The 11,557-nt window shown below is 44.8% G+C and overlaps 1 pseudogene; it reads right to left on the reverse strand.

Annotated features, from left to right (window-relative positions):
* Positions 1-881: 881 nt before the first annotated feature.
* LOC140191525 (anti-apoptotic protein NR13-like) lies at positions 882-10,397 on the reverse strand (annotated as a pseudogene).
* Between the last annotated feature and the right edge of the window lie 1,160 nt (positions 10,398-11,557).

The raw sequence follows: 11,557 nt of genomic DNA on the forward strand, positions 1-11,557 counted from the left end.
AACCTTGTCATCAATGTACCGACAAAGCCTCGGCATCCCACCTTCACAGAGTAGATGATGGTCCTCCAGCTTCCTTACACTCCGCTGCCAGGTCTGAGTACTTCAGCCTCCACTCCTTCCTCCCATGGGATGGTTAACTCAGTGAGGAGGACTGTCTTGGCGGCTCTGGACCACTGAATTATGTCTGGGCAGAGAGATGTGGTGGTTTCCATGGGAAACTGTAGCTGTCTGCTGAGATCTTCCCTCATGTTCCACTCCTTGCCTGTGGAGAAGAGCCCCGACAGAGCTCTTGGGTGGGTGCATTCAGCGCTCTTATCAGCCTTAACAAATGGGATGAGTTGTCATCCCACTGGGGAAAGGCTGCTTCTCGCATCCTGCCTCCAGATCTCTAGGATCTCCGCCAGTTTCTTTAGGACCTAGTCATGTCACCATCTGTAACACCCCTGGGACAGCTCAGTCTTGCAACCTTGTGTTGGAGGTCGGCACTGGTGATGATTTCGGGGACAGGGCAAGGTGTCATTGGTTGCCCGGATCAGGAAGCTGAGTCTGGCTCGTGGGATCTTCAGACCAGACCAGCTGAATGACCTGTTGATGGCACCCTCCATGTTGTCCAGCTTGCCTGGAGGCCATGTGCCACTGCCTTCACCCTGTAGTGCTCCTGCTCTGTCCTTGTCACCTCCCCTACTACCACGGCTTTCCTCTTCTTCGAGGCCTTGGACTAGAAACGTGCTGCCTTCCCCCAGCCAAATCCTACGTGTCCAGCCTGGAATCTGCCGACAGCCTCTTGGTGCTGCAGTCTGCTGATGGCCTGGTCTACTTCAGCATGAGCTTTCCATTTACGGCCAGTATGGATTGGGGCATTGGCACTCCTCACCAGCGGGTCAGTGGACTCCCTCAGCATAACGACCATTCCAGTTTTCTCCTGCTTGTACCCCCAGACTGATGGATTTTAGTAGCAGCTGCAACATGTTCTTCCCAAAGCGGCCAGTGTCTGAGAAACACTGAGGAAGCCGCAGCCATTTCTGGATGTACGAGTTGGCGATCCCATCCATCCTACTGGCTGTTGATGAGGGAATTTTACACATTTTCAGGGGCCACATCACTCTTTGGTACAGTGTGAACTGTAAGCACCAAACTTTATACTTCCTGGGTAGTTGACTCTGGATGATTCTGGCCATGCCATCTGCGAGCTGTTTCTGTGCTACTTTTCCCATATTCCTGTCACAGAACTCTGCAGTGTACTGTCTCCCAAGGCTCCGCATGGGCTGCCTGGCCAACAATGGGATTTACTCGCTTCCTACAACAAAAGAGATGTTGTTGCCTTTGACCCCTTTTCAGAGGGATAGGCTTCATAACTTAGAGTGCTTGATCTTCCTCCTTGCCCATGTCACTAGCTGGTCCAGCCTCTTCAGCAGCCTTCTTGTACACGCAGCCGGCTGAAGGACGCTTGTGACATCATCCATGTAGCTTCTCAAATGGAGGAAGCTTCTGTCCTGACTGTAACTTTATCCCTCCAACCACCTGCCTTGCTCCAATAAGGATGATCTCAAAGGCTGCCTCAAACAGGGTGGGAGAGATGGAATACCCCATTGCAATGTCTACTTCGAGCTGCTACCACCCTCTCAAAAAGAGAAGCCTCACTGAATTAATTGGAAATCAGGCCTCTAATGCAGTCAGGAATGTAAAAGAACTCCATCACGAAGTTGATGATCTGGTATGGCACAGATCCACAGGCACTCGCAAGATCCAGCCACATGACATGTAGGTCACCTTCTTCGCGCTTGACTCATGGGATCTGGTCCCATTTCAATGATGCGTGCTCCACACATCCTGAGAAGCCTGGAACTCCTGCCTTCTGGCAGCTGCTGTTAGTGTGTCCATTGCCCATAAGTAGCTGCACATCCTCTTAGCCATGACAGAGAAGATGATTTTCCCCTCAATGTTCAACAGTGCAATGCTCCTGATCTGGTTGATGGAACTGGAGTTCTGCTCTTTGGGGATGGACACCACCACAGCTCTTTGTCACTCTGATGGGATGTGTTGTTTTTTCCAGGAAGTTCTCATTAGATTCCATAGGGGCCATGCCAGCTGTCCATACTCCAGGGAGTTAGAGCATCAAATTCTGGAAGCTGGTGCCATTGTGTGCATATTATAACAATACCCCGAACTAACTTTATCAGAGAGCTTCGTCTCATCAAAATAAGTCAATACAGATAAATTATCCATCTTTTCCTCATTGTTAACTGCTTGGAATTTCTTTACTTCCTTAACCTTATCTATTGAAATCTCCACTGGAACACCCATTATGACAGCACTAATACCTCTATTTTCATAAGGCAACATAGATACTATCATTTTGCCAAGCAAAATCTTCAAACATAAGGCCTTCTCACACTGTTTCTTATCCTTACAAATGATTAACAAACTCCCTCTTCTCAAAGTACATAGACAATCTATATCCCCATAACAGATTTCAACTCTCTAGTTAACTTAATGAGATTGTCATACGGGGAGGGCATTGGTGGTGGACCCAAATGCAAGACACAGACACTGAAGTACAAGGAACAGGACTAGGTAGTCAAGAAAGCAAGGGAAGTGGGGAAGAAAGGACGCTGGACATGACACAGGTCCTGGACGAGACAAGGATACGGGGCCTAGGCTAAGACTTGACTGGATAGCGGAACCAGGACATGGAACTTGGAACTAGGAGCCTGGGCTTGGACTCCGAGCCAGAGACTGGACAAGGACCCATCCCTGGATCTTGACTCTGGCTCGGACTCTGGAACTCGGCGAAGACATGACGTGGTCTTGGGAGACAGGACTAGGCGAGGCTACAGGTCAGAACAAGAGACTCCTGGGCAAGACGAGGGAACTCCAGCACAGGACGAGAACACGAAGCCTTGACTTGGACAGGACAAGGTTCTTGGATCATGGCTAGGACTGGACGAGACCCCGTATCCTTGACTTGGTCGAGGGAGAGACAGGAACGCAGAGCCTTGGTCGAGGGAGAGACAGGAACATGGAACACAGAGCCGGGACCCCTCCTTGGGTACAGGACATAGGGCCGGAACTCATTACACAGAATGCAGAATGCAACAAGACGGTTCCCAACACAAGGTAGCGGTAGACGGCCAACGGCCGGACCTACCTAGCGAAGGCATGGACACAGACAGTTCTCAACACTAGGTAGCGACAGACGGCCAGACCTGCTTAGCAAAGGCGTGGACAGAGACAGACGGTTCGCAACACTAGGTAGCGGCAAATGGCTGGACCTACCTAGTGAAGGCGTGGACACAGAGACAGTTCAAAATAATGATAGACAGTTCCTTATCTAGTTTCAGCGATTGAACTAGACAGCGGTGCAAGTGAGGGTTACAGGTGAGGCAAAGCTTCAAACAACGCAAGGTGAGGCTTCAGATGAGGCGAGGCTTTAGACAAGGCAAGGCTTCAGATGAGGCAAGGTGAGGCAAGGCTTCAGACGAGACAAGGCTTCAGGCAAGGCAAGGCTTCAGACGAGACAACAGAAGGAAGGGGAACAGAAGAGATTCAGACAGGGGATATGGACAGGAACAATCCAGCAGCCAGAGGCTTCTTCTTCCTTCCTTGAGTTTTACGGCAGTTGGCATCCACACTGTTGCATTACAGCCATCTTCAGGATTTATTGTCCCTCATTGTCCATTCACTTTAAAGCCGTCTTTCCAGTCCCGTCGCCCTTAAAAAAACTAAACAACCATTTCCTCCCCTGATCACTCTCCCCACATTCCAATAAACCTCTAACACTGTTCTCTACCAGTCCTATTTTGCGTAATTGTCATAACATTTGTTGCCTTTCCTGTACAAATTTCCGGCATGAAATAAGGATATGCTCTACTATTTCAGTCTCCTGACATAGATCACAAAAACCTGTTGGATGTTTATGATGGCCAGAGTGCCATTAAGGTTGCTGTGCCCAATTCTCAGTCTACTTATAATTACTTGCTCCTTCGGCTTTACTCCCCAACTTCTTCCCATATCTACTCTGTTCTGAATTGAATGTAAATGTCTTCCTTTTATTGCTCTATCCCAATGCTGCTGCCACTGTTGAATTATCCTTCTCCACGCTATGCTCTTCCCCTCTGATTTTGATAGTTTGATATTGACCTCTATAGATCCTTTTTTGACTGTTGCTTTTGCCAGCCTATCTGCTGTCTCATTTCCCATAATACCTGAATGTGCTGGAACCCACATGAATGTGATATTTTTGCCTTGTCTAGCCAGTCTTGAATTTTCAAACAGGATTTCCTAAAGCAGATCCTGGTGACCTCTAGCCGTACCCACCTTAATGCTTGCAAGGGCCGACACAGAATCGCTACATATCACAATAATATACAATCAACCTGCTCAGTCCATTCTAGTGCTAACAATATGGCAAACATTTCAACTGCACATACACTCAAGCAATCAGGTGTTCTCTTGCTAATTTCCACTTGATAACTTGGCATAATAATTGCAGACCCTGTTGCACCTGTTTCTGGATCCTTTGATCCATCCATAAAAATCTGTATGTCTTTATATTTACATTTCCTATAACTGTGATATTCACTGAGTATATCAGCCATCTTATTACTGTGTTTAATCTTAAGCAATTCCAAATCTACAGAGGGATTTTCTAATGCCCAGAAAGGTCTGACAAGCCACACTACACTTGGACAAAACTCTTTATCATATACACCCATATCTTTTGCTGTTTGCTCTCCTGTCCAGCCAAAACTTTCTTTGTGTCCTCTCCTTCTCCAAGCATGTCTGCAACACTCTTTTTGTAGGATGGCTATCACCATGCCCCCTTAAGTTAATCCAGTAATTGGCCTCCAGCTGTTTACACCACAGCCCCAATGGCATTTCATGTGCTTCAACTTGGAGTGCACACACTGGGGAAGTTTTAACCACTCCTAAGCACACCCTTCAAGGCAGCCAGAGGCTGACTCCTGAAGGTATTTATGAAGCCAGCCCAAATGAGAATCAGCTGCCTCAACAGAAACTGGAGAAAACCTGGAATAAGGAACATGGACCGGACCGTGAACCGGAATGCAGATTTCACGGACCGGACCATGACAGAGATTGATGGAAGAAGGCTGTTCTGGGTCAAGCTTAAACAATACCTTAATGTCATTCTTTCTTTTTTTCATTACTAGATATCACTGCAATATTATGTTTCTTCTTTCATTTTCCCGATCTTGATTCAACTTTGTTCCAAGCTCCTTCCACCAAACCACAATCTCCCTAATCCTCTATTTCCAGTTCCTTTTCCAGATCCTCACCACTACCTGAACCTACTCTACTTCCCAACATCCCCACACCATTTAGTTCAGCACCACCAATTGTCACAACCAGCACATGGATTCTTCTTCTTCTCCTCCTCCTCCTCTCCCCCCTCCTCCTCCTCCTCTCCCTCTCATCCTCCTCCTCCTCTCCCCCTCATCCTCCTCCTCCTCTCCCCCTCATCCTCCTCCTCCTCCTCCTCTCCCCCCTCCCAGATAGCCTCTTGAACAACATGCTTCTTTCAATCTTGATTACAGCAAAACATGCTGGACTGTCTCTGGACTACCACAGTCACATAATCCAGTAGGACATTTTCCTATTATCTTTAAATAATAGTTTAACCCACAATGCCCCAACCCAAGTCTTGTTAATTTCACCATATCTCTACGACTTAAAAGGTAACAGTCTGAGACCTTTTTAACCAGTGGGTGACTAGAAAAATAATGCCTGCCCCTTAATTCATTTTCCAATCCTCCCGCCACTTCTTGTCTATACCTTTTTTAATCCTACTTCTCAATTCTGCTCTGCCTAGGGGAACTCTAATTTCTACTTGCCTGCTCTGTAAGGAAGACTTTGCAATGCCATTCACAATTTCATTTCCCTCCACCACAGCATGCACAGGTATCCATGTAAATCTAACTGCACAACCCATCTTCCCTACTCTAAACAAGACTAAGAGAATCTCAATAATTATGTCAGGACGAACTTTTGATTTACTCCCTTTTATAGACTCTAAGGCAGCAGCAGAACCTGAACAGATGATAACCCTACGTGGTCGAGAGTCTTCTATCCACCATAAGGCCCAGAGGATTGCTAGTAATTCTGTTGCAAAGACAGAAACACCACCTGAAACCCGGTGACCATTCTTAACTCCAAGTTGAGACACATACATCCCAAATCCTGCCCTACTGCTCTCTGGGTCCACTGAGCCATCAGTAAAAATCTTTAGATAACATCCCCATTTGTTATTTAAATATTCATTTCTGATCAATCTTAAGCTTCTCCAACTCAAACAAGGACTATGACTGAGAATTGGGGTTAAATAGGTTGCAGGTGATGTGTCTGGAATGAGTGGCAGATGAATGCTATGAGCTGGGTGAAGGCTGGCAGGCTGAGATGTGTTAGTGGAAGCAGGCCTGACACAGCATGTATTTAACATGGAGCCTGCTAGTCAGGTACACACTGTCAAATTTTGGCAATGATGAACTTGACGATCATTCATTCCTTCAGTATTCAGAATTTTCTCGGTGTCTCCTAGACCAGTGGAACTCCCAGTGGTTCTCAAGAAAGCAACAAACTGCTCAATGAATAGTAACTTATTTTTCTGCTTTCAGTTGATTTCTTGAATCAGAATCAGGTCTGTTATCACTGAGATACAGAATGTTGTGAAGTTTGTTTTGTGGCAGCAGTACAGTATGAGACATAATATTGGTATAAATTACAAAGATAAATAATTGTGCAAAAGATGAATTTTGAGATAGGGTTCATGGACCACTCAGAAATTTGATAATGGAGGGGAAGAAGCTGTTCTTCAAACATGAATATGGGTCTTCAGCCTCCTGTACTTCCTCCCCCATGGTAATAAGGGGAAGAGAGCATGTCCCAAATGGTGAGGGTCTCTAATGATGGATGTTGCCTTCATATGTGAATAGAAATGTATGTTGCACTGTAAACTAATGCAGATCTTCAAATCTTCCAACTGTGTTGATTATTGGGCTTCACTTTGCAAATATAACTCCTGCAGTGATTTCATTGGGTTTTCCCTTGACTTTCTTTTCTACTTATCTTTCACCCTTTTAAAATGACAGGAAAATGGTATAGAACCATATTTCTGATCAATTCTAAAAGGCCATGGTCACCTACTGATTACCAACTAACTTCGAACACAGAGGAAAATACTTCCACAGATTCCTTTGTTCCATAATCATTTTAGTCATTTAAAAAAAAACTTTCTGAAGAGCAGCCCTTGAGAACCTACCTAGCTTGCAGTAGACCAATTATTCTTGTTGGTGAAAGCTGTGTCTTGTGCTTCAACCTAGATGTAGTATCATGGTTTTTGAAGAGTCAGCATCAGTGCCTGGAAAGAGCATGATACCTGTCAAAGTCGAAATCAAAGTCAAGTTTATTGTCATATGCACAAGTACATGTGAGCAAAGTTGCAATGAAAAACTGACTTGCAGCATCACAGGCACATAATATCAGATACACATTAGCAAGAAAAGCATAAGTTAAACATGAATTATGCACATTTTGTTACCAGAAAGAGCACAATCTCTACAGAAAAACAAAACAAAACAAAAAACAAAACACAGAAGAAGCGAAACTCGTTGTACTGCAAAGTGGTCATGGAGTTGCTATACTAATGTAGTGATTAGGGTTGTACTGGTTGGTTCAAGAACCAAATAGTTGAAGAGACATGGCTCTTCTTGATTTTGGTGGTATGGGTTTTCAGGTTTCTGCGTCTCCTGCCCAATGGTAGCTGAAAGGAGAAGGCATGGCCTAATTGGGTTTCTTTAATGATAGATTTTGCAAAGGATTTCCGAAATAGGTGTGAAGTTTGATGCTCACAATTTGTATTAAACTTCTTGACAAAATGACTGAAATCTTACAGGTCAGTGTATCCGAGCAATCTCCCTATTCCTCAGCTAAGCAAGACTCTGCGATTTTGTAAAATGGTATGCTTTGGACTGCTTTCTTTGTAAAATGTTGAGTTAAGTTGAACTGTAGTTGACAGTTCACAATTTGGTATTGCTTTTTTAATGTTCAGCTTAGTGAGTGTTGAGGAATTGGTTGCACATTTTCTATATTAACAAAAGGTTACACAACTTTTCAACAACCAAAACTAAAGAGACTCAGACTGAAGAACATGATGGGATTTTTACACGAAAAATAAAGCAAAGGAGAAAGAGTGGAACCGAATTGAAAGATACTCTTTCAGGCCATTAATAAATCCATCAGTAATTTTTATTTGAGATACCTACTACTTCATTTATATCACTTACCATTGAATTCAATGCTAAGAAGTTTTTTGAAATTTTATATTATTTCCAGAATTCCTTTTCTTTGACCTAACAACTTGCTTACTGTTTACTTGTTGGACCAAATATGAACAAAGGGAAAGGTTAAATTCTTCATTTAGTATTGGGGTTAATTAGATGTACGCTTTGTAAAAAAATGTTTTCTAGATCTTCATTTCAATTAAATAACTTTTTTAAAAATGATGTATCTTGAACATCGTTTTTACTGCAGTTTTTAAAGGTTTCAAATACAAAGGAGTTTACTTTCCTTAAAGTTCAAGGTTGAGTTTATTGTCATATGCATCAGTATATGTGTGCACAGGTTTAATGAAAAAAATTACTTGCAGGAGCATCACAGGCCCCCTGAGCATCAGATAAGCAGCATTCACAAGAGGAACATAAATTACTGTATACACAATTTTTAAAAGAAAGAACACAGGGCAATAAAGAAGCATAGTTCATTTTAGTGCAAAATGATCAAAGTGGTCATTAGTGGTCATGCTGAGATACAGGATTTGCTGGTTGTTCAGAGCTGAATGGTTGAAGGGAAGTAGCTGTTCCTGAACCAGTTTGTGTGGGACTTCAGGCTTCTGTACTTCCTGCCCGATGGTAGCTGCAAGATGGCATAGCCTGGATTTATACTGATGGTAATAACAAATGATTCAAAAATTAGCCAAAAAAGTCATACATACTGATATAAATTGTGCGATGAAATGACTATTTCTCTTTATTCAAATTAAGCTATTTTCTATATTTTTCTAACTTTTGGTACCTGAGTACGTTTATCTTTGGATCTTGATTGATGGGTGTGATCTCTGTACTAAACATAAGAGTGGAGTCATTCATAAGACTGTTTCATCGTTAGGTCGCATCTGGAGTTTCCAGTTGGCGAACGATTTCCCTCCACGCCACTCTGACATATTGGGAAATCATGTACTCGGCAGGTTACAGCGGTGGTTTGCCTTTGCCTTCTGCCGGGTGAGTTTAAAGAGATCACCACCTCTTGCAGTGGATGACCAGGACGTCTAAATGCCTTGTCGTGCTCTTAGCGCTCCACAGCGCCTGCTGGCCTGCCTTCTTGACTGTTTGACCATTAACTAGTCTCCTCTGCTCAATCCGCCATGGCCAGACTTCACATGCTGGGACAGGCAAATCCCCTACCTCACCAAGGGTCGAAGACCCGTCGGCTACCCTCACCTGGTTTGGCCCGTCTGCCGAGATGGTTTACCGGGGTGTGGCCGCTGCGCGTGCTACAGCTACTTGGAGCCACAGGTGAGAGCTGAGCGCCAGGTGCGGACCAAAGGTGGACGAGCTGCCCTGAAAAGGGCACAGCAGGCCCCCCACCAGAGGTGCTACCCCTCCCTACACACCCCATAGACCCCAAAACATTATATTAATTTAAGAGTTTGTGTACACTAAACAAACTTAACATTGGCAAATATCGGTCAGCAAGAAGGCAAGCTAACCCAGCTATACCAAAGCCAGCAACCGTTATCAACATATTTCGCACTGTTGATTCTTGCCAGTGCTCATCCCTGCTGAAGAATCTGAGAAATCCATCCCATCCTCTGTTTTTCTGGATCCACTCTCGCCTCTGTGGCCAACTGCCTGGGCATATTCAGCCAGCATATTCAGTGGGCCCGGCCCAGCCTCAGGGCACATGACGAGGCCCGAGTCCCTGAAATGGTGGCACAGCACGAAGGTGAAGATGCACACCACCCAGCCCCAGTTTATCTTCTCGTCGGGCAACATCTCCTCCACCACCCAGCGCAGGAAGTTGGCCGCCACAACTGCAATGTCCTCGGCCACCACCACCGACTCTCCCACAGGCCCAGCCGCCCCGCTCCATGACATGGCGTAGACCTGCAGGCCATTTTCCAAGCCACTCTTTATGTTGCTGAAGGCAGCCTGGTGCTGCTCCACCATCTGGTCGGCGACCTTGCGCAGGGTGAAAGCCATCTTGTTGGGCGGCCTCTGCTCCCAGCTCAGGCTCAGGCAGTGCTGCAGGTAATCCTGGACCAACACCAGCGCCTCCTCCCTCAAGCAGCCATGAATCCTCTCTGCCATGTCCGAGTCAGGCATTGGCGCTGCCGCTTCCACCCTCTGACTCCTGCCGCTTGCCTGCACCCGTGCTGCTGTTGCCCCAGTAACGGCCGCTGGTCTCGACTGCTCGCGTGACTGCTCACGTGACAAGATCAAAAAGCACAAGCCCTACATGCTCACCCCACAAAACTGTTTACTAAAGTCAAATACAAAGGGGGGAGGGAATGTCGACTCAGACCATGAGAGGCCTGTGTCGGGCATTTTCATGCCTTACAAGGCGCAGATTGGAAATCTGTGTGGGGCGCCACTCCTCGCACAGACACTAGAGCAATGTGTGGTTAAGTGCCTTGCTCAAGGACACAAACACGCTGCCACAGCTGAGGCTCGAACTAGCAACCTTCAGATCACTAGACGAACGAATCACTAGACCGCTTGGCCACGTGCCCAATACAAACAAAGCCTTGAATTATTGGAAATGTAGGGTGGTGAAAGCAGATAAAGCAAAAACCTATCACCATTGTCACAAGCAATCTGTTTTCCCTTTATTGGAGAATTGAATGTATATATGGGGATAAAAGATGGTCAAGTATTAGTTCCCAAAACTGTATTACCTTCAAAAGCATTCTTTACATTATAGCTTTACAGTATCTGTAACAATTTCTACCTCACTCCAATGCTTTCTAGATTAAATATTTTTTCCATGTCTTTTTGAATGTTAGCTTTTTTAAAAAAAACAGTTGTTCTTGATCTGCAATGATCAATCTCAAAGAAATGGGATGTATTTTTTTGCTCAGCATAACAAAACTTTCAATTTCCAGGTACATTTACATTTCTTCCCCTCACTGATATCAACTGTCAGAACACTTCCATCAAGGTATAGACATCACCGGCACATCCTATACAAAAGCCCTTATTAGTATAGCAGACAGGTTTATATCTACATACTGTAGAAAAGGTTGCAATGTTTTATGAAAACTATTTGTTTTTGAGTGTACCATACATGTTAAAAAGTCCAAAGGAATGTACTCCATGATTAATTCACGCCAACCAGAAAGTCCAAGGGCCTTATTGGATATCCAACAAAGTAAAATGTTCTTCCTCACACAAAAAGTCAGGACGTTAAAAAGTTTTTTCTGATGTGCATTAATAATATGACTGCTGGGTAAGCCTAAGTTGATTTTATAGCCTGAAAAGGAGCT

The sequence above is a fragment of the Mobula birostris genome, chromosome X (assembly GCF_030028105.1).
Source record: "Mobula birostris isolate sMobBir1 chromosome X, sMobBir1.hap1, whole genome shotgun sequence".
Classification (NCBI taxonomy): domain Eukaryota; kingdom Metazoa; phylum Chordata; class Chondrichthyes; order Myliobatiformes; family Myliobatidae; genus Mobula; species Mobula birostris.